Source organism: Lampetra planeri, chromosome 18, assembly GCF_965212315.1.
Source record: "Lampetra planeri chromosome 18, kcLamPlan1.2.h2, whole genome shotgun sequence".
In the NCBI taxonomy this organism is placed as follows: Eukaryota; Metazoa; Chordata; class Hyperoartia; order Petromyzontiformes; family Petromyzontidae; genus Lampetra; species Lampetra planeri.
The window spans coordinates 3,699,500-3,721,268 of NC_136124.1; positions in this window are offsets into that span (position 1 = coordinate 3,699,500).

A 21,769-nucleotide genomic window follows, 5' to 3' on the forward strand; every position below is an offset into this window, starting at 1 on the left:
CCCCAAGCCGTGCCGTTCCTGCGGAATGTTTCGCCATCCTTCCACGCTGGCCAGTGCTGGTTGGCGAAGAGGATGGTGTCCCAGACAGTCGATCGCCACTGACGATGCCGCTGTAGCCTTGAGCGGTAATTACCGCTGAGTGGACCTAGGGGAGGCCCGGGACCGGTGCAGATAATCGTCACTGGTGGTGGCCATGAGCGGGAATCGAACTCGAGTGGCCACGTTCGTAGTGCAGCGCGCTGACCGCGACACGACGCACACGTACATCTTAGTCGCTGGGTTTGTAGCGCAGCGCGCTAACCACTGCGCCACCGCTCCCCACACGCGCACACACAAAGACAACATCACACACAAAATCGCAACTACACACACGTGCACGTACACACAATCTCGCCCACACACACGTGCACGTACACACAATCTCGCCCACACGGACACGTGCAACACACGCCGGGTTTGTAGCACAGCGTGCTAACCACTGCGCCACCGCTCCCCACACACACGCACACACACACACACACGCAAACACACACTCACACAGTGTAAGTGACGAATGTGTTGATGGTTTTGTTGCTCTTAGTTGTGCTTGTGCACCACCACCAAAGCAGAATCATCGCAGATGTTGCATTACCCAATACCGTGCATTCCACTACCGCCAGGGAGACCTGAATTGAATGAGTATACAGGACAAGAACATTCTTCATAATATATAAATTCTTAATAATAATAATACGTGTTATAATTATCATATCTCTGTAGACTATAAAATGGCAGAGGGATTCGCTCCTTTGTCAACTGGCTCCATCGTTTCACCGCACGACAGGCGAGTTACTTGGTTCACTGATGATGACGATGATGATGTTCAAACTCGTTCGTTTCTTCAGAGTCTAGCAAGACGAGACTGGCAGTGGTTTAAGAAGTTTAGACGAACCTTGTGAGTCGAATGAATGAGTACACGTTCACCGTGGCCAATGTGTCAAACTATACATTTCTTTAGTTTGTAAATCGTTGTAATGTGAAGTCGCGCTAAGTGTTCTGTTATCAGGAGTGATGAGTCAGTGCGGGTCTCTGTGTGGATATGCGTAGCGACCCCGACCTCCAATCTCCACCTATCAAGGGCACTTTGATCGCGTCTTTTCACCGTGTTTCTTCGTAGACCTGCTATAGCCACCAGGCTTTGTCTGCTTTACATCGCCATTGGCGTCATACTCCACGGGAGACGAATCTACTCGGTGCTCACAGTGATCTCGTTAAGTGCTTACCACGGAACAAACACAGACTTTAGAAGCACGTCTTGATATTCCTTTCGGAGTAAATCTAATTCATCTTTTTTTTTGGGGGGGGGGTCAATTTCCAACTGTAGGTTTTGGTCTTTTAAGAACACTTAATAGCATGAGCCAGACTTAACGTTTAAAACACATGTCAGCTCTCTAACGCTTATAGAACATTTTACATCACTCAGTCACCATCTCCCTTCTGTATGCGAGAAGCAAACTTTCTGTCCAGAAAGTCTGCATGTCGATTCAAAACTTCGCTTCGCAGTAGTCTCGTTTCACGCATTAATCTTGTGCCGACCAATTGTTGTTTTGTATTTTTTGTTATTCTCAATGAAGAGAATTATGAAAAGATGAACGAGCGCAGCGAGCGGTGTTGCCACATTGCCTGTCGGACAACGAACCTCAGAAGGTGTACGTGCCAGAAACAACTTTGTTAAACCCTCCTCTGTATAAAAATCCTTGTTCATGCACTGCCATCGGCGTTCGTCGCGTGGCAATCAATCTGAGATTTTAATGGTCGCAGCCGGATAAGCCCAAATCAATTAAACAAATAGACCACATTGTAATGCGTGCGCTTGTGTAATCATTCAACCAATAAACTCGATTGATTTAAGAACCCGGCTTAACCCAGGGCATCTCTGAAACCCAGATTTGAACCCAGAATCTCAGCGGTGGCCGCCTTCAACCCCCAAGCCATCCCAAGCCGGTCCCACTTCTGGAAACTAAATTTATTTAACGCCTTCAATAATAAAAACCCAACACATTAAGGTCTCACTCCAATTGCCTAATCAACGTGTAACGATGACTCCGTCGGCGTTAATTGCCTGCTCCACCGGTGAACATCATGGGGCTCATATCGCTGAGGGTCCCGAGTGAAAGAAATGAGGGCACCACTACAATCGTCTCGCATCACGACTGCTCCCACAGGTCACGGCTGGCCTCGTGTGCCATCGGTAAATACAATGCGGTCATAATATCACGAAATAGATTAGCGCACGCATGCCCGCAGTCATTTGTCGCAGGATTATAATCAAGGGTTTTGTTTTTGTATTATTAAACGAGAAGGCATGTCCTGCTACAGACGGGGTTATCTTCAGTTTAACACGTAGGCTTTCGCGACCAATATTATTCATAATATAGGTTTTTGGGTTTAGATCGCGTTATTTATAAATGTGTCGTAACCCTCCACCACCCTACACGGCCAAACAGTAAAAAATGTGTCACGTTTTTTCAAAGGACAAAGCAATTCACTTCTTTAGCCCCACCGGTGTGTTGAAGAGAGAATCAACAGCATTTTTAAATGTATTACTGGCCAAGACTAATTAGAGAATCTATTGAAATTGAGAGAAACAGAAATAACTTCAATCGCTCTGACAGCTACAGGCTTAGTGCGGCCTGGAAGTGTATTATTAAATAAACACAATTACAATTCCTTATAAAAGAAACAAATACCAATGAATAGCAATTGAATGATTACCAATCTATATAATTACAATACCCTCCCCCTCTCTTTGCCTCGAATCACTGCACCAGGTTGAATTAAATGATGTCGTCACCCTGCTGCTGCTGCTGCTCTATTTAAGACTGGGAGCAACAGGAGAGCTTCACCATTCTTGCCCGATGAAGCTGATTGCAATTATTCTCTTAAGTTTTTTCGGTAAAGTCACGTAGGTAAAAATAAATAATAATAATAAAAGAGTATGAATCCTTGCAGTCACGAAAGCTTCAAATCTAGAACTGATTGTAATTACCAGCGAAACGTCGTACTACTCAAATTTTAAAATGATGTTGATTCTCTCTTCAACACACCGGTGGGCTAAAGAAGTGAATTATACCATTGGAACCTCCTTTGCCTTTTGGCGTCATCTGGTCCAACACCATGTGAGACTAGGCTCTAAGAAAAGCTGTCTCGGGTGTGGACCAATCAATTTCAAGGACATTGCATACATTATCAGAGTTGTGTTTTTTGTTTGCATTCCGACCGCAGGTATTGTGGTCAATGCAAACATGACTCCTTGTAAAAAAAGGTGTCAGTTTTGTTGCCAGATAGAAGGATAAAAAAAACAATTATCGAAGTGAATTATTTTGTCCTTTGAAAAAACGTGACACTTTTTTTGCTGATTGGCCGTGTCGGGTGGTGGAGGGTTATCTTCACCATCAGCTCCATCCCTCGTCTGCTGACGACTCTCAAACACTCACCACACACTCACCACACACACGACTCTCTCCTAACACTCAGAAGTTTATCGACCCCCAACACCACGACACGAATACACCGCACCACGACATTGCACGACTACACCACGCCACTACACTGCATCACATCACTAAAGCCAACACCTGAAATATACAATACATCCCTACACTACATCACCAAAGTACACCACTTGTATACACTACCACACCGTTTCTTCACGGGACTTTTGAACACTTTACCACACAACTATCAACTTCAATGTTATACTTGTTCACTTGTTTCACACTCATTCACCCATTCCTTCATCATTTACTTGTGTATCTCTCACACAATCATGCCTCATTCATTCTCACCCATTCTCACCCATTCCTCCCTCACTTAAACCTCTCGATCCGTTCATTCACTCATTTACCCTTCTCATCTACAGACGTTTTATTCGGACGAACAGCAAAATATTTGATCTTGATTTCAAGCTTTCGTGATTTTACATTGCACGTGAGGGATTTTAGGGCCAGTTGTTGAATTTCACAACACATATGACGACAGTTGTGAGATTTAACAAAAAAGTTATTGAAGAAAATGGCTATAAGTCTTCCCTCATTCAATCGCTTAATTTTCTCCTTCATTCTTACCTCATTCACTAATACCTCTCATTCATTCTCACTCTTACCTCATTCAATCACTAATTTATATTACTCATTCTCATTTAATTAAATCACTAATCCCTCTAATTATTACCTCGTGCACTAATTATCTTGTTCATTCTTTACTCATTCAATGAATCATTCCAACCAGCAGCTCCCACCAAGCTCCCTGATGCTCTCCTATGACTTCCTGGTCCAGCCGTTGCCTTGGACACCGTTGCTAGGGACACCGTTGCTAGGGACACCGTTGCTATGGACACCGTTGCCAGGGACGCCTGTCGCTAGGCCGACGGTTGGCCCTCGCGACAAGCAGAGAGACATTTGATTTCCTAAAGCGCATAAGCTCGTTAGCGTCAAGGGGGATTTGAATTACGTAGTCCACATAACTCGGCAACGCGAGGATTGTAGAATATATTTTTTTTAAATCTTACACACCCTCAGACGAGGGGCTTTAAAACGATCCCAAAAATTTGTGCGAGTAGCTATATAAAAAAAATAGGAATTGTATAACGTTTTAAAAAAAAGTCATGCGAACAAGCAGGGGCTGGGATTTTACGAATAAAAATAATTGTGTGAGTTCACTCCAAGCCAATGTGTTATCCTTGCCTCTGTCCTCACTGTGATAGAGGCAGTTCTTAATAATCATCTACAGCCTCGCTTGGGAGTCGGCTGGCTTGAAGGCGAGATAATCTAGGCAGGCTCCGAGTCCGGATAATCTGTATTAGGCGATACTTTTCACGAGAGCATAAGTTAAGCTTATCCAGAATAATCCTATAGTATTGTTTCCACATATTCACATGATGGATGTGGCGTGCCAAATTAATTCCCCATAACTGAGTTCCGAACTGTTTGCGATAAAAATTAAGCGCTGTGAAAATGTCATATTCATATTCTAATTGGCGTTGTTTTGAGACTTGAGATGGGTCCTGGTATGACCTCGTGGAAATTTACTCATTATATGAACTAATTGACTCATTCTAGTTTTAATAATATTATCTTGATATAATTTTAGATTTGAAGCTTTCGTGACTGCAAGGATTCATACTCTTAGGTTTTTTCGGTAAAGTCACGTAGGTGAAAAAATTATGTAATAATAATAATAATAAAAAAATTAAATAATAAAATAATAATAAATGAAAATAACTCAATTAAATCACTACGTGATTTGACGGAGGCTTGTGTTGCTTCTGAAATGTCGTGATTTAATTTAGTTATTTTCATTTATTATTATTTTATTTTATTATTATTATATATTTTTTTTATTTACGTAACTTTACCGAAAAAACCTAAGAACTAATTGACTCAATTTATACCTGACATTAAAAAACGAATTCATCATCAGCTATGATCAATCTATTGTCAAGCACTCGACATTATTTAAAATAACCAGGGCAGGCTCTGGAGGTATCGGGTTGGATGGTTCAAGCAGATCTGTGCAACCTCCTACCCCACTTTGGAAGTGGCCATGGGACTGCAGTACAGCAAGTGGGATGCAGGGTGTTCCCCTCCTGTGCGTGGTGGATTTTCTCCAGGCACAGGACTCTGATTTCCTCCCCACGTGTCAAACATCATCTCCACATATATATAAAAGGCAAAGTTGTGATTTTGTGCGTCTGTTCAAAATGTTTAGCGTACTTCCCGACATGCAACAAACTTGAAATTTGCCATGTGGGTACTTTCCAGACTGCACACCATGCACGAATTATAAAAATACACTTTTGTTTTTTTTTGGAGGAGGGGGGAGCTCAATAATGCATAGATTGTTTGCACGGCAAGTGAACTGTGACGTCACATCTGTCACGTAACCCGCGCACGTGGAAGCGTGACGCGTTGTAGTGTAGCGGGTAGCGCGCTGCGCTACGAACCCGGCGACCCGAGTTCGATTCCCGCTCACGGCCACCACCGGTGACGATTATTTTAACCGGTCCTGGGCCTCCCCTAGGTCGACTCAGCCTCAAACGAGTAACTGGTGTGGTGTGTGAACATCGCCACTGGGGAGACAATGGCGGCCGGGCGTGGTTAATCCAAGCCCCGGGCGAAGCCGGGTAGTCAAGCTAGTTTTTAAATACATAGTTATTATTTTTTTATAGTGCAGGAGCCTCTTGCGTAAGTAGCACGTTGCATTGTTACGCAAATAAATAATATCACACTTGTTTACATGGCATTGTCCAAACATCCCAATTCACAACGGAGCTGAAAATTACCCTTAAGGCTCTGCAGCGTTTCTGGATAAACAAACAACAGGATTATTGTTGTTATTGTTTAGGGTTGTTTGTATTCACGCTGGCGTTCGTGTTATGGCCAGCGGAGCAAATTAAACGATGCCTTAGCCCAAGTCAAACAAACATGAGAGTTGAGAAACGTTATAGGGAAATCCACCAACATCAACACGTGAATTATTTCAAGAACTACTGCAGTATTTGATTCGTAACGACGGTGGCGTTGCGTGGTTGATGGGGGGGGGGGGCTCTCTGAGGGGGCCTCCCCCTCCTCTTCGTATCCCGGGGCCTGGACCCCCCCTTCGGCTCCTGTGCAGTTGCACCGCCTGCACTCTTGCTACTGACCTACGAGCACACCCCCTTAACGTGCAGCGTTTAAAGACACCGTCGTGCGTCGTCTCTTTATCAGTCCAAAACGCAAAATATTCACGAATATCAGCCACCATAAATCCACTGCTGGATGAAGGCCTCCCCAAGTCGTTTTTTGCAATCCAACCCATCTATCGCGTGCTTGAGATTTCATTGAATGGCTCCTTCCCGTCCATGGACGGGGCCTTCTCTCTCGGCTCATCGGCTGCCACTCCGTCCAAGGGGATCTATTCTCAACCAGTCGTCCGTCATCCCTTCGGTGCGTTACTTGGCCCACTCACGTTTGCTGGCTGGCAGTGCGCTGCGAAAAGCGCTCTTCGCCAAACTCGTATCGAATTAAAATCGTAAAATCATTTTCGTATTGCCCCCTCTGGTCGGTAGAGAGGGACCCCTAGTGGCGAGAAGTCGGGTGCCGTCGCATTTTTGCGGAATTTTTTAAAAAACTATTATTTGGAGTAAAGTGTGCACGTGCAAGCCCTTGGGTGTCATTCCACTGCTGGATGATTGCTTCCTCCACGCCGTGCGGGTCACAGGGGTTGTATTTCACCATACTTCATCATTCTGGTCGCTGCGGGTTGGTACTTACGCAGGATGTGTAAATTCTCCGATATGTCGATATTCAGTGATCGACTCTCTTTTTTCACGCGATGATGAATGTACACACGGCCACACGTGGCTGCAGTGGACCACGTAAACCTATCGTATTCCACTTTACATTCCAAAACTATTTTAAAACAAATATATTCCTGAACAGCGCGATGCATGCACATTGATCCCGGCCGCCTAGGTTCGAGTTCTAGCGAAGGATAAGAGTAGCAATATTTTTCTGAACCTGTCGTGGGCCTCTTTTAGGTTGACTAAGCCTTAAATGAGTAACATGGTGTGTGTGTGTCAGTCGACCCGTGGCACCTGCTGGGTCTGCCGCGTGGCCTCCTGCCAGCGGGCGTTCGACACTTCACCTGATAGCCTCAAGGTGCACATGGCCTGGCACAAGCGTCGTGGTGACGTCACCGCCACTTAGTGGCGAATGTTTGTTGTTGTTGAGCTGTGTACGTGACCTCGGCAATGGCGAGATGAAGGCGTCCAGATCTAAAGTTATGACCTCCCCACACTTTCAAGTGCCAGAGCCGACCTCAAACGATGCTCGCACTTGCCCCCGGTAGCCTATAGAGTTAGCTGGGGAAATCTACTTGATTACTGTATCATTTACTTGATACAGTAAATTTAGCTGTGACGGTCCCACCTGATGACGGAGACTTGTGTTGCCTCCGAAACGTCGTGATTTATAATTTTATTTATTTATTTTTCCCTACGTGACTTTACCGAAAAAACCTAAGAGTAAAGACAAAGATCCCCCGTATAGCCTTAGCAAACTGTTGGGGCAAGTGCTGTTAGCGAGCACCTACAAAGGCCGGCAAGGCGCACGAGGGGTGGGTGGCCAGCACCATGCCCTGTCGCCTTTGTCTCCCCTAGTGGAAATGTTTTTTTACAAATAGCACGAGATAGTCATTTGAGACTGAGTTGACCTAGGGCAAGCCCAGGACCGGTTCAGATAATCGTCACTGGTGTTGGCCATGAGCGGGAATCGAACTCGAGTGGCCACGTTCGTAGTGCAGCGCGCTGACCGCGACACGACGCACACGTACATCTTAGTCACTTGTAAGAAACTCTGGAAGTAACAGAGATGGACTGAAAATACTGTCTTTAATTTAAATACCTATATGAATCATTGGTAAAAAAATATTCCCCTCCAAATGTCAGATTAGTGCGACCAAAATGCAGTGACGGATCAATATGGTTCGCTGGCCGTGTTAAAAGTGGCGAGGAATTGCGTAGCTGCGGGCCGAGTGAAATAAATCCACGGAACGGGTTGCTGCCCTGAGTTGCACGCATGTATGAGTGTTAAACTTCTTTCGCACCGTACGTTAGCCAACCGTGCTAATCGGAGGTGCGGGTGAAGGACAACAAACGAAACACACACAAAAAGCAGTGCTAAAGAAATGAGTGTTCAAACCTGTGTCAATTATTAAAAAAAAAATTGCCCTTCGGTGCGAGACGCACGGCTCGGGGGAGTCGTCGTCTTCATTCAGAGCATGACGTGGCTGCCACCTGCCCTCTCGCTACGTACGCGCGTTGTTCGTTGAACTTCTTTCGCGCCGTACGTTAGCCAAACGTGCTCATCGGAGGCGCTTTGGTATCGCGACCGTAGCCCACGTTGTGCGTGTCCAGCCAGCTCTGCGTACAGCTGTCAATCAAACCTTGAAGACAGAAACCGCCCCCAGTGAAGTCGTCAGGGAGGACCTCGTGGTCTGTGAAGAGTTGGTGACAATTCGACCGCATTGACTCTTTTCCCCCACGCCCGTTCTATTCAGATCTTTGTCAATCTACTGCTGGATGAGGGCTCCCCCCCCCCGCCCCCTGCCCCCCCACAAGATGTGCGGTTTGTTGTTTTCTGGGTTACTTCGCCATACTTCCCCATATTGGTCAATACGGTTTGCCACTTAAGTAGGATGTGTCGCAATGAAAAAAAATCGATTGCTTTTTAAATCCTTTATATTAAGTTCACTTGCTTGCTTGCTTGCGCGCTTACGACCGTGCAAATCTTTCGGTCGTTTTTTATCCCACTTCCCGTGATCCAATCGAGCTGACATTTTGCACACAGACTCGTTGTGCGTGACAATTTATTTTCGTGAACATTTTTTTTCCAAAATTACCAATTGCTTAATGGTGGCAGGCAATCATCTGACCCATAGGTGGCAGCCATCTCAAGCCAGAGGACGAGAGGACTCTAGCCGCCACGCATATAAAAGATTTATAGTGAAAAACTTTGTTTTTACGGGTTAATTTACGTTGCGATTAATATATAGCTGCCACTAGTGGCTGCAGTGGACCACATAAAATCATCCCGTACAGCTGAACATTCGAATAAAAAATACATATCTTCCTTCACAACACGACTTGATGCAATCGCATTGATCGCGGCCACCTAAGTTCGATTCCCAGCGATGGAAACCAGTAGCAAGATGTGTCTGGACTCTCTGGCACGTACGGGTTGGTCAAAAAACAATGTTGTTTGTTGGGTTAGGAACTGGTGGCTCAGATATAGATCGCCACTGACGTTATCCGTGATCGGCAATTGATCTTCTGTCGTTAGAAATGCGCTAACCACTGTCCCACCACTCCCCCTCCCCTCACAATATATACTGCATGTATACAAATAAAGTGGCTAACATAGCAGTCAGCATCGGCTACATCTTACACGTTACACCCAAATGCGGTAGACGGGTGTCGTTCGCTTTCTCTCGGCTTTGGCGTCACACTCCGTGGGAGCTGAGTTGATTCACTGATACGCGATAATCGCACAGGCACACACAAGTGTTTGGAAAAAGACTCTCTGGCAACTGCCTGATATTGCTGGTTGTAACTGCCGGCGAAACGTCGCACCCGTTTGTTAAATGTCGTGGCTCGCTCTCCAACGTTGGCGGTGCCGCTGAATCAGTGATGACGTCCGTACGTTTGTTCACGTGACATCGTTAATACCTGGCTGTGTCGGGTGGAGGAGGGTTTACGACACACGTATTACTTATGCGATCTGACCCAAACAAATTAATTGTGAATCGGACGCTGTCTTTCCGACAGCCCTGTTCTTCACCTGAGGACGGCTGCTTGCGTTGTGGCCGAAACGTCGTGAGAATTGTATTTTATTATGTTTTATTTTTATTATTTTATTATTTCCCTTCTACGTGACTTTACCGAAATAACCAAGAAGATGAATCCCTGCAGTCACGAAAGCTTTAGATCGAAATCTTAAATCAGTTCGTGTAGAATTCTCAGCTGACTTCCTATTTTTTTTTACCAGGTAAGGCCCACTAAACGATACATATCTCTTTTTCAGAAGCGACCTGGCCACAAATTATAGCTCAACGAAGTGGCGGTCCATCACGTGAAATTTTAAAAGTAGACAAACACTCTGAACACGTGTTTCTAAATGTAGAGAGAAAACCGAAGGACCCAGAGAAAAATCCATGCGGCAACGGGGAGAGAGAGACACGCAAACTCCAAATATACAGCAGCAGGCGTCAGGGTCGGGATCAAACACACGACCTCCTGTGCACCAGGCGAGGTAGTTAACATCTCATAGCCACCGTGATAATGATGGCGATTAGAGAGAGACACGCAAACTCCAATTATACAGCAGCAGGCGTCAGGGTTGTGATTGAACCCACCATCCTCCTGAATATAAAGCCAGGCAGTTAACATCGAGACTATTTAAGCATTTTGGTGTTTACAATTAAATAAGCAATTTGGTGATGATGGTGCTGCTGCATTGGCAGTGGTGCACAAGTACAAACAACAACAATAATTATTATTATTATTATAATAACGCAACGCATACGTCAATAACACAGGGGCATATAGAGAGGCCACAGCGAAATAGTCACTTGTCTGTCTTCCTATTGCCATTAACGTCGTCTATTTTATATATAAATTCATTTTACGGCCACAGTGGTATTGATGAATGTGTTGAGTTTTGTTGTTTTGTTACTCTGTATCGGTGTTCGGACTTTTCTCGATACTATAACAAGCATAAGCACGTGTCCTCTCGCCCTCCTCGAACAATCATTAACACGTTCAGTGTTCGGTCACGTTCATCCATGTGCAGGAAAATTGCATTTAATAATAATACAATTTGACAACGTTACTAAAAACAACATAATTTACGTTAGACTTTTGGTTGAAACCCCAATTCTTGTAATCTAACTAATCAAACGATAGCACACATACGAGGGTATTTGGCGAACCTGTTTTTAGATACTTGCAAGAGAGTGGCAGACCGCTGCTCAGAGTTTGTGGAATCCAACAACAACTTCTGAGTATTTTCAATACGACAGTAATCCAGTAAACGTGCTAACGATGAAGACAACGTTGGTACGTGACCGGAATCATCGGAGCAACGTTGGGCCCAAAAGTTGGTCGAACGTTCGCTTTAACATTGACCCAACGTTGGTCCCCATGATGTTCCACGTGTTCTGGGAGACTGCTCCAAAGGTGCGGTGTGACAGCAGCGTTGGTTTAATGACATTTCCGGTCGTGGGAAATGTCAGAGCAGCTGAAATGTACCGGCACGTGACAGTGCAGGGAGGTAATGCGTGTGGTCCCTCACTCGGACGTGTGTTTGAGTGATGCTCAACCATTAACAATGGAGAGAGTCGGCGAAAAAAAAAAACGGGGATGGAAATGTAAAAGCAGATGTCTTGAAATAGTAGCGTGCGTGTCTTAAACATGATACATCTGCCATTAAGGGGATTAACAACACCGACGCGTACGTGTGGCAGAGGGAATCTGAAAACTGGGAGTAAGTTAAATTCCCTTCTCGTTACATCGCAGGATGGTTTAGCGATATCGCTACGGATCGGGAAGACATTCATCCAGCGGTGGATCGATTGAATGGGCGTGACTGACGGTCATGAATTCACTCCGCTTTCAGATGGAATAACAGTGCAACCTTTAATGCAGACCTCACGCGTTATTGGCAGCGAGAAAGAGAAAACCTGTTGTTGAAGACACTGATGTGAGTGAGTGTGTACACACGCGTCTAAGCTGTTGCTGGCTATATCGAGGATGTGAGCCACACTTGGAAGCATCTCGCACTGCATTCCCTCGACGCCCTCTCTGTTACATCTCCTCGAGCCGCCTCGTGTTGTACTTTGGAAAACATCGCGTACGAAAATAATTACCAATGTTACACTTTAAACGGACGCTGTATTCGGAGTGCGCTTGGGGGGTTTCTCGATAGACTCCCGGGTCTCGCTTTCACGCGTGTAACACGAAATCGTCCATTAATTAATGCGCATATATATAATGTGCTATGAAGCAGGGCCATTTTGCAGAAACACCGCCTATTATATGTCGATGTCCTTTTTAAGGCTACACAAAGACGAAGTATATTCTTTGGGTCTTTCGGCAAAGTTACGTAGATATGTTCAAAGAAAATAATACAAAATCTACGACGTTTCGATCGCAACACAAGCGGTCGTCATCAGCCCCCCCCCCCCTTTTTCCTGATGACGATCGCTTGTGTTTCTTTGAACCTATCTACGTGACTTTACCGAAAGACCCAAATAATATTAATTCAAGCAGTCACGAAAGCTTTAAGTCAAGATGTGGTGAAGTATGTTAAAGTTTGGTGAAGTGTGGTGAAGTGTGGTGAAGTTTGGTGAAGTATGGTGAAGTATGGTGAAGTGTGGTAAAGTATGGTGAAGTATGGTGAAGTGTGGTGAAGTTTGGTGAAGTGTGGTAAAGTGTGGTGAAGTGTGGTGAAGTTTGGTGAAGTATGGTAAAGTATGGTGAAGTGTGGTAAAGTGTGGTGAAGTTTGGTGAAGTATGGTGAAGTATGGTGAAGTGTGGTGAAGTATGGTGAAGTGTGGTGAAGTTTGGTGAAGTATGGTGAAGTGTGGTGAAGTGTGGTGAAGTATGGTGAAGTGTGGTGAAGTGTGGTGAGGTGTGGTGAAGTATGGTCAAACAACGCCCGTGACCGACAACGGCGTGTGGATATATTCACCCAGCAAAGGGATTCACAAAGCCTGAAGTTAACACGCACGGGACTGTATATAAGCATAAACGAACCACTTACGAACTAAGGTGACAACCGGAAGATGTCAGTACAGCCATGCACTCACTTCCCATATACGTGTGTGTGTGTACATATAGTTTGTGAATGCGTTGGGCCAGTCTGTGGATTTAATCCATCTGTGCGGAGTGTTGAGTCGTTATCACCTCGTTTTCGTGGTGGGTTTTTCTCGGGGCACTCCAGATTTCCATCCCACACCAAGCCAAGGCAGTCAATTCGTGATGTTGACCAAGCGTTCAACACCCAGGACCTTCTTGATCAAATAGTCTCAAGACTCGATGAAGACTTTCGTTGGTAAATCATTGTCATCGTTATTATCATTTAGATTAGGCACCGAGTAAAAGTCGGAAATTAGATACTGAGTGCTGTCGGGGTTAATAAAAGTCATCCCTGGTCTATATGCATCTGTAGAAATAAAAAACAATCAATAAGTTGAGCGAATTGAATTGTAACTCTATCCACAAAACCGACAAGTTATTTGTTTTCAAGATACGCCACATCACGCTTACGCGATGCATACGAATATAACACATCGCTAGGAATTGTGTTAATACAATCATTCTAAAATTTTGATTTAAAGCTTTCGTGACTGCAGGGATTCATATTCTTGGTTCTTTCGGTAAAGTCACGTATTGTTTAATATTTGTATTATTTTATTATTTCCCTTCTACCAAGAATAACAATCATTCTAATTTTATACGTACGCTTTCACGATTGAATGTCAGGATTCATAATCGTTTTTTTTTTGGGTTAGGTCGTGAAAAAAATGTGTGTCGTACACCCTTCTCCACCCATAATGCCACGTAAATAAAACGCGCCGAATGTATTCCAGCCCGCAGCGTGCTGCTTCAGCAGCGCTACCGGCACGGATGGAGGTTTACAACACGCGTTGTGGACACGACCTCACCCAGAAGAAACCAATTGTGAATCAAAGTAATTGTAACTAATTACTTAGCTTGATGCTGGGTAAACAGAGATGGGGGCTAAGCGGTGTACGTCTTTGAAGACAATATATCGCTCCATTGCAGTAGGAACGCGGGCAGTCGCGCATCCACTATCTTGCAAAGGTACTGCACATCAATGCACAAAGACAAAGATCCCCCGTATAGCCTTCATAGACTTGTGGGACAAGTGCTGTTAAGCGAGCACCTATGAAGGCGGCACGGTACACAAGGGGGGGGGGGGGTGGGTCACCAGCACCACGCCCGACCGCCTTTGTCTCCCCCCAGTGGCGATGTTTTTACACACTGCACCAGGTATTCATTTGAGGCTGAGTCGACCTAGTGGAGACCGAAGACCGGTTCAGATAATCGTCACTGATGTTAACCGTGAGCGGGAGTCAATCTTAGGTCGCCAGGTTCGTAGCGCATGCAGATCGCTAACCACTACACTACCGCTATTGTACACACACACACACGCATGCCATGCATTATACGTAAATTGTTACCATCACAATTAGAGATATCTGTCCATTGGAGATGTCTGTCGGAGGCACACAACTGGCCAACGCAGCAGAATATATTCAATTACATTTACATATAAAAGCAGGACTCTTCTGTTTCGTTATCATATTTTTTATAGTTTTATTATTACGAACCAATGTTTCTATAATATGAAGATTTTCTTTACTCATGAATGATGCGACGCATTTATTTTTAACGAACTCCGGGGCTCGCGACACGTGCATCGACTCCCGTCAATGGAATTTGGCCAAAGCATCACAGTGCAGGACTCTCCTGAATGAAATCAAGAAATAAAGGCGCCTTAAGACTCATTGAGACTCCCCTGGAGTGATAATACGCATGGACAATCGTTAATATTATTACGTGACGTATATATAGTAACTCTATATTACGGTGCTTGACAAACACTGGTGGTGCGATACCACTGTGCTTCGTGTGAAAACATGTTTGGAAATATTTGAAAATATATATCAATATATATACTCTTCTTGGTTCTTTCGGTAAAGTCACGTAGAAGGGAAGAAATAAAATAATAAAAATAAAACATAATAAAATAATTCTCACGACGTTTCGGCCACAACGCAAGCAGCCGTCCTCAGGTGAAGAACATGTCTGTCGATAAGACAGAGTCTGAATGACATGTCCTAGGCTTGGAGCGTCTATTTAAGCTGGGAGGGAGGAGGAAGAGCGCCTTCTACGTGACTTTACCGAAAGAACCAAGAAGATGAATCCCTGCAGTCACGAAAGCTTTAAATCGAAATATATATACTGCCATTTATAAATGTCAGTATATATATGATTTGTGTTGTACGTGTGTGTGTGTGTGTGTTGGGCGTGATGCTGGCACACCCACCCCTTCGTGTGCCGTGCCGGCCTTCATAGGTGCTCGCTAACAGCACTTGCCCCAGCAGTCTGTCTAAGGCTATACGGGGATCTCTGAGATCATGTACTCACAGACGTGCCACTTTGCCTACGCGGTGTGTAAAAAGAACACACGTTTTTGTTTTGTACAAATACGCGTGACACACACACACACACACCGTATAACACACACGCCTACGCTTGTTGAATACTTAAAAAGAAAACAAGTGCAAGGCCTCACCGCATTAGCGACAGTACCATTATGACCACAATGATGGAGCCGATACATCTCACAACACCGACGGCAATCGTATTTGACGGCTGTCGATTGCAACTTCAACAGCGCTGGTTGTTTGTTTGTGCTTGCTTTGCGTTTTGGGTGTCTTTGGTGGGCTTGTGCACGCACAGCAATCGTCATATGTATACACATCTCTACGTATATCTTCTTGGTTCTTTCGGTAAAGTCACGTAGAAGGGAAGTAATAAAATAATTTATTTTATTAATTTAAAGTCACGTAGAAGGGAAGTAATAAAATAATTTATTTTATAACTTCCCTTCTACGTGACTTTACCGAAAGAACCAAGAAGATGAATCCCTGCAGTCACGAAAGCTTTAAATCGAAATCTCTACGTATATATACGCCTAATATAATTCCAGAAACCCCACTCTCATATCGCTCGTGCCGCACATGGCGAAATATGGTGCACGAGTAAGTTAATGCTCTGCATGGGTTTAAATTCATCCGCTCCCCGAGACTAGCGGCTTGGATTTATGTTTTCCCCTGTGGGCTTTATCGTACGAGGTGCAGGAGTGGTGGGACAGTGGTTGGCGCACCGCACTCTGTGAACTCGGCTACCCAAAGTTCGATTTTCTATCTACGTGACTTTACCGAAAGAGCCAGAGAGTAATGTCTACATCTTAATTATGTCTGTATCGCTATCATTAATTTCATATATATAGCTATAATCACGTGACTTTCGGACAACCACCCTTCCGCACGTGAGGATAGACTGTTGCCTCTCACGGACTTGAAGCAGGGCGATGGCTCGAAACGTCGCTATGCCATTTATCTCTATCCGTGAAACCCGATTGCTGAAGTTTCACTGTTATTGTTTCGTGTTAATGACTCTGATATTGAATGTTGTTGTTTTTTTCCAGCTACCATATAATTCGACCACTAATAATGCCAACGCGTGGAGTCAATGCAAAAGTTCATATATGGTGCCCGATGTGGAACTGTGGACGGGGAGGGGAGGGGGGCGAGGGAGGTAGGGGGGGGGGAGTGGCAAACGGTGGCGCAGCGGCTTGCGTAATGCGCTATAAACGCAGCTGCCTGAGATAGACTCCCGGCCACGGCTATCATCAGTGGCTATTCATATGTAAACCGCTCCTCGGTGACCACTTGGACCCAAACTGACCAGCGTGGTGAGTGAGGTATGGCTGATGTAAATGACATACACAGCGGTTACCCTATATGAAACCGCGACCTCTACAGTGAACGCAAGTAAGGTCACGATGGCCAGCGCTTGAGTTGACATGAAATTCACACAAGCTGTGGAAAAGAGGTTGATAACCTAAAGAAGCTGCATTGCCTGAAACATCGCCATTTATATAAATATATTGTTGCCTTTTAAGGCAACGCTGTCATTGATTGACGTCTGTTAACATTGTTTGTTATGAATGCTGGATGAAGGCCTCCACAGGCCGTGTCGGTAATTGGACTTTGGTTGGCCATATTTCACCACGATGGTGAGTACGGGTTGGGGAGAGAGGCAACAACGAACACACACACACACATCCATTGGAAACTCATTTCTTTGGAACTGATTTCGTGGTTAGTTTGTTCTCCTTCACCCGCACCTCAGATGAACACGGTTGGCTAACGTACGGTGCGAAAGAAGTTCAACATGCCTACATATTCGAATAGCCACGTTTCACCATCAAACAAATCAGGGACCTAAAATGCGAGTAAAAGACCATCAGTCAATGGGATTTCTGAACCGGCCATTCACCAGCAATGTTGGTTCAAGCGCAGAACAACTCCAAAAGAAACCGGTTCCGAATGCCCCCTGAGCCTCATCGGCAGGGTGAAGTCTCGTAAACAACTGCCTCTGTATTTTTATTTAAAGCTTCTTTCGTGACTGCAGGGATTCGTCTTTTTGGTTCTTTCGGTAAAGTCACGTAGAAGGAAAATAATAAAATAATACAAATGTTAAAAATATATAAAATATTGTTTTATATTTGTATTATATTATTATTTCCCTTCTACGTGACTTTACCGAAAGAACCAAGAAGAATATGTTTAATTTGCTTTATACAGGCCACCCACATCGATATTTGATTAATTCTGGGATCAAACAAATTCATTGTCTACGCACTTTTTATTTCGATTTAAAGCTTTCGTGACTGCAGGGATTCATCTTCTTGGTTCTTTCGGTAAAGTCACGTAGAAGGGAAATAATAAAATAATAAAAAATACAACATAATTAAATTAAATTTCTGAAATTTCAGACGCTGTCTTTCCGACAGCCCTGTGCTTCACCTGAGGGCGGCTGCTTGCGTTGTGGCCGAAACGTCGTGAGAATTTTATTTTTTTATGTTTTATTTTTGTTATTTTATTATTTCCCTTCTACGTGACTTTACCGAAAGAACCAAGAAAATGAACTGCCGCTGGGTTGCTTCAGTTCCCCCTCCTTCCCCCCACATTATGGCGACACTCCACGACCACAAGGCACGCTCGCCATATTATTATACGAGACTAGAGTGGATGTGAAACATTACCTTTAGCCAATTCCTTAAAATTGGCACCCTACTGACAAGATGATCGCTATTATGGAGAGTAATGTGTAAATCCACTACTGGGTGTGATGCCTCTCGGCGCCGTGTCGGTCACGCGGGTTTGTTTGACCATACTTCACCACCCTGGTACAGAAGGCCTTTACTTGCATGCCTACACTTAACGCACACGTTCTGCCCATAGTCTGAGTCACGACCGTGCTGGCTTAGGCCTTAGACTTCCAGTCAAACAATAATATTATCGTCGTCTCTTTACATAATTCTATTAAGTAATAGCCATGGTAACTCGTACTCTGTGATCGCATGTTACAGTATTCTAACACACGTGTTGTCGTGCGTGCGCTTTTAATGGTGAAGCGGTGGCGCAGTGGTTAGCGCACCACAATGCTGATCCGGTGACTTGAGTTCGATTACCGGCCACGGCTAACATCAGTGACGAGTGATAACTCAAGCGGCCCCGCGCTTCCCCCCCCCCCGACCCTTCACAAACCATTATTAACCAACGTGGTGAAGTATGGTCAAACATTAAACTGTATATAATAGCCACTGAATGGGATGGCCTTTGTCCAGCAGTGGATTAGCAATGGCGGTGTCAGTTAATAACAAAAATATGCACTTTGCACATACAAGATGAATGAATATTAATGTGTGAATATGTACTTTGAACTGCCGCTGGGTTGCTTCAGGCCTACTTCCATATATAGTGGAGGCATACGACGCCGTTATATGTTCATACCGATACGTGCTGCCAAATCGTTACTGGAGTCATTCCAAACGTCAGACGCTGCTTTGTGAACTCAATACAGAGCGACCATTTCCAGTAATAAACTCTTCACGAAACGCGTTGTAAAGTTAATTCATATTAACTCAAACAAAACGTAGCCTGCTCTATGAGTCACTGGTAGATATTTAGTATAACAATAACAGCATGTGTGATTTAATCAATGATGTCAAATGTCTTGATTTGGGGGGAGGATATATTTGTTGTTAGTTTCTTCACCTGTCACTGTTGTTATATTCTTTTCGCACCGTTCGTAGCCAACCGTGATATTCGGAGGCTCGGGCTAAGGACAACAAACTAAACACAAAAAGCAGTTCTAAAGAAATTAGTTTTTTTTTATCTAGATTTACAAGTACATAGCTCAAGTTGCTTCCTAATATCGGAAGCCACTGCGTCTATGCACAACGCGGGTACTGGCACGTATGCGTTCTGTGCAGGTGGTGTAAGAAAAACATACAAGGATCCCCCGCATAGCCTCAACAGAGCGTTGGGGCAAGTGCCGTTAGCGGGCAGCACCTAAAAGAAGGCCGGAACGGCACACGAGAGGGTGGGTTGGCCAGCAACCACGCCCGACACTGCATGCGCACGGGTTTGGCTTGAGTTGACTGATGTACCTTCATACGATGTTCCATAAGGGTTAGAACAGCTGAAACTTGGCATACAAAAAAAACCGCACGGCTGGGTTTATACTTACTGTGTATCTGGGAAAATCCAACAACGGTTGGTTCCCTCCAAACATATTACGGCGACGCGAAATGTGATTATATAGTTTCGCTCATAGGGTGGCGTTTACCGCAACGTTCTGGACAAATTTGCTGCAAGTCGCGCGCTGAGTGCGTGCACACACCCGACATGCACACACCCGACACGCACACACCGACACGCACACACCGACACGCACACACCCGACATGCACACACCGACACGCACACACCCGACACGCACACACCGACACGCACACACCCGACACGCACACACCAACACGCACACACCCGACACGCACACACCGACACGCACACACCGACACGCACACACCGACACGCACACACCGACACGCACACACCGACATACAACAACCGCCATTCGCCACTAAGTGGCGGTGACGTCACCACGACGCTTGTGCCAGGCCATGTGCACCCTGAGGCCACGTGAAGTGTCGAACGCCCGCTGGCAGGAGGTCACGGGGCAGACCCAGGTGCCACGGGTCGACTGACCGAGATGACCGAGATGACTGGCTGATGCACCACCTGTGCCCCCTACTGTGCCAACTTGCTGTGCTTTAGCCACCCGGCGCTCCGCTCGTTGTTGTGAGCGTCGCTCCTCCGCCCTCCGTTGTTGTTGGAGGGCGACTGCCTCCAACTGCCGAGTAGCGTCCTTCACGAGCCTCCTCCACTGAGGCCGATCTTGACACCGCTGGTACCAGTCATCGGCAAGTCCACTCAGCTCCACGTCCTCCTGTACCACATCACTCCATCTCGTCTCTAGCCCGTGCCGCGCCCGTTTAGCCCCCTCGATCCGGCCGAACAAAAGCTGTTTAGGCATGCGGTGGCTGGGCATGCGGGCTACATGACCCAGCCAACGCAGCCCTGCCTGCCGGAGGAGCTCACTGATGGGACTTTGCCCAGATCTTTCAAGGACTTACACACACCGACATACACACACCGACACTCACACATCGACACGCACACATACCGACACGCACACACCGACATGCACACACACCGACACGCACACACCGACATGCACACACCGACACGCACATACCGACACGCACACACCGACACGCACACACCGACATGCACACACCGACACGCACACACCGACATGCACACACCCGACATACACACACCGACACGCACACACCGCAACAGGTACGTAGAATTCTATATTTGAAGTTTTCGTGACTACCATCATAACCACCATCACCGGGAAAGTGTAGGTACGTGGACGATTCACCTATCGTGGAGTGTGACGCTAGAGTCGATAAAAAGCGAGCAAAGCCCGCCCGCATTTAAGACCGTCACGCAACAAATGAAACGGCACACGCGTGTGCGTCTCTTAGTCGGCTAGCCCTTACAAGACAGAGATTGTTATATATAGTTGTTGTTGTTGTTGTTTTTATAAATGCCACCTCTTCAACGCTGGTGTCCTCGGCTGTGCTGAACAGCTCTGTGCGGCGTGTCTCTCCTGGTTGTGCTACCGCGTGTTGCTTGGAGCGATGTCCGACGTTTCAGCTCATCGACGAGGCTGCCATCGAGTGCATGAAAAGAAAAGAAAAACCGCCGGGCATCGTGCCGTACAACACGCAGTGCAATTCTCCAAAACGCCATCGGGGGGGGGGGGTCTACATTTGAACACCTGGCATAGGTATACGGAGGTGCTTTAACGCGTTGGCGAAAATGTGCCGATGCTCTAATCCACCATCATCATCATAATTAACATCACCACCATCATCATCATAATGAACATCACCACCACCATAATCATAATCAACATCATAATCAACATCACCACCATCATCATAATCAAC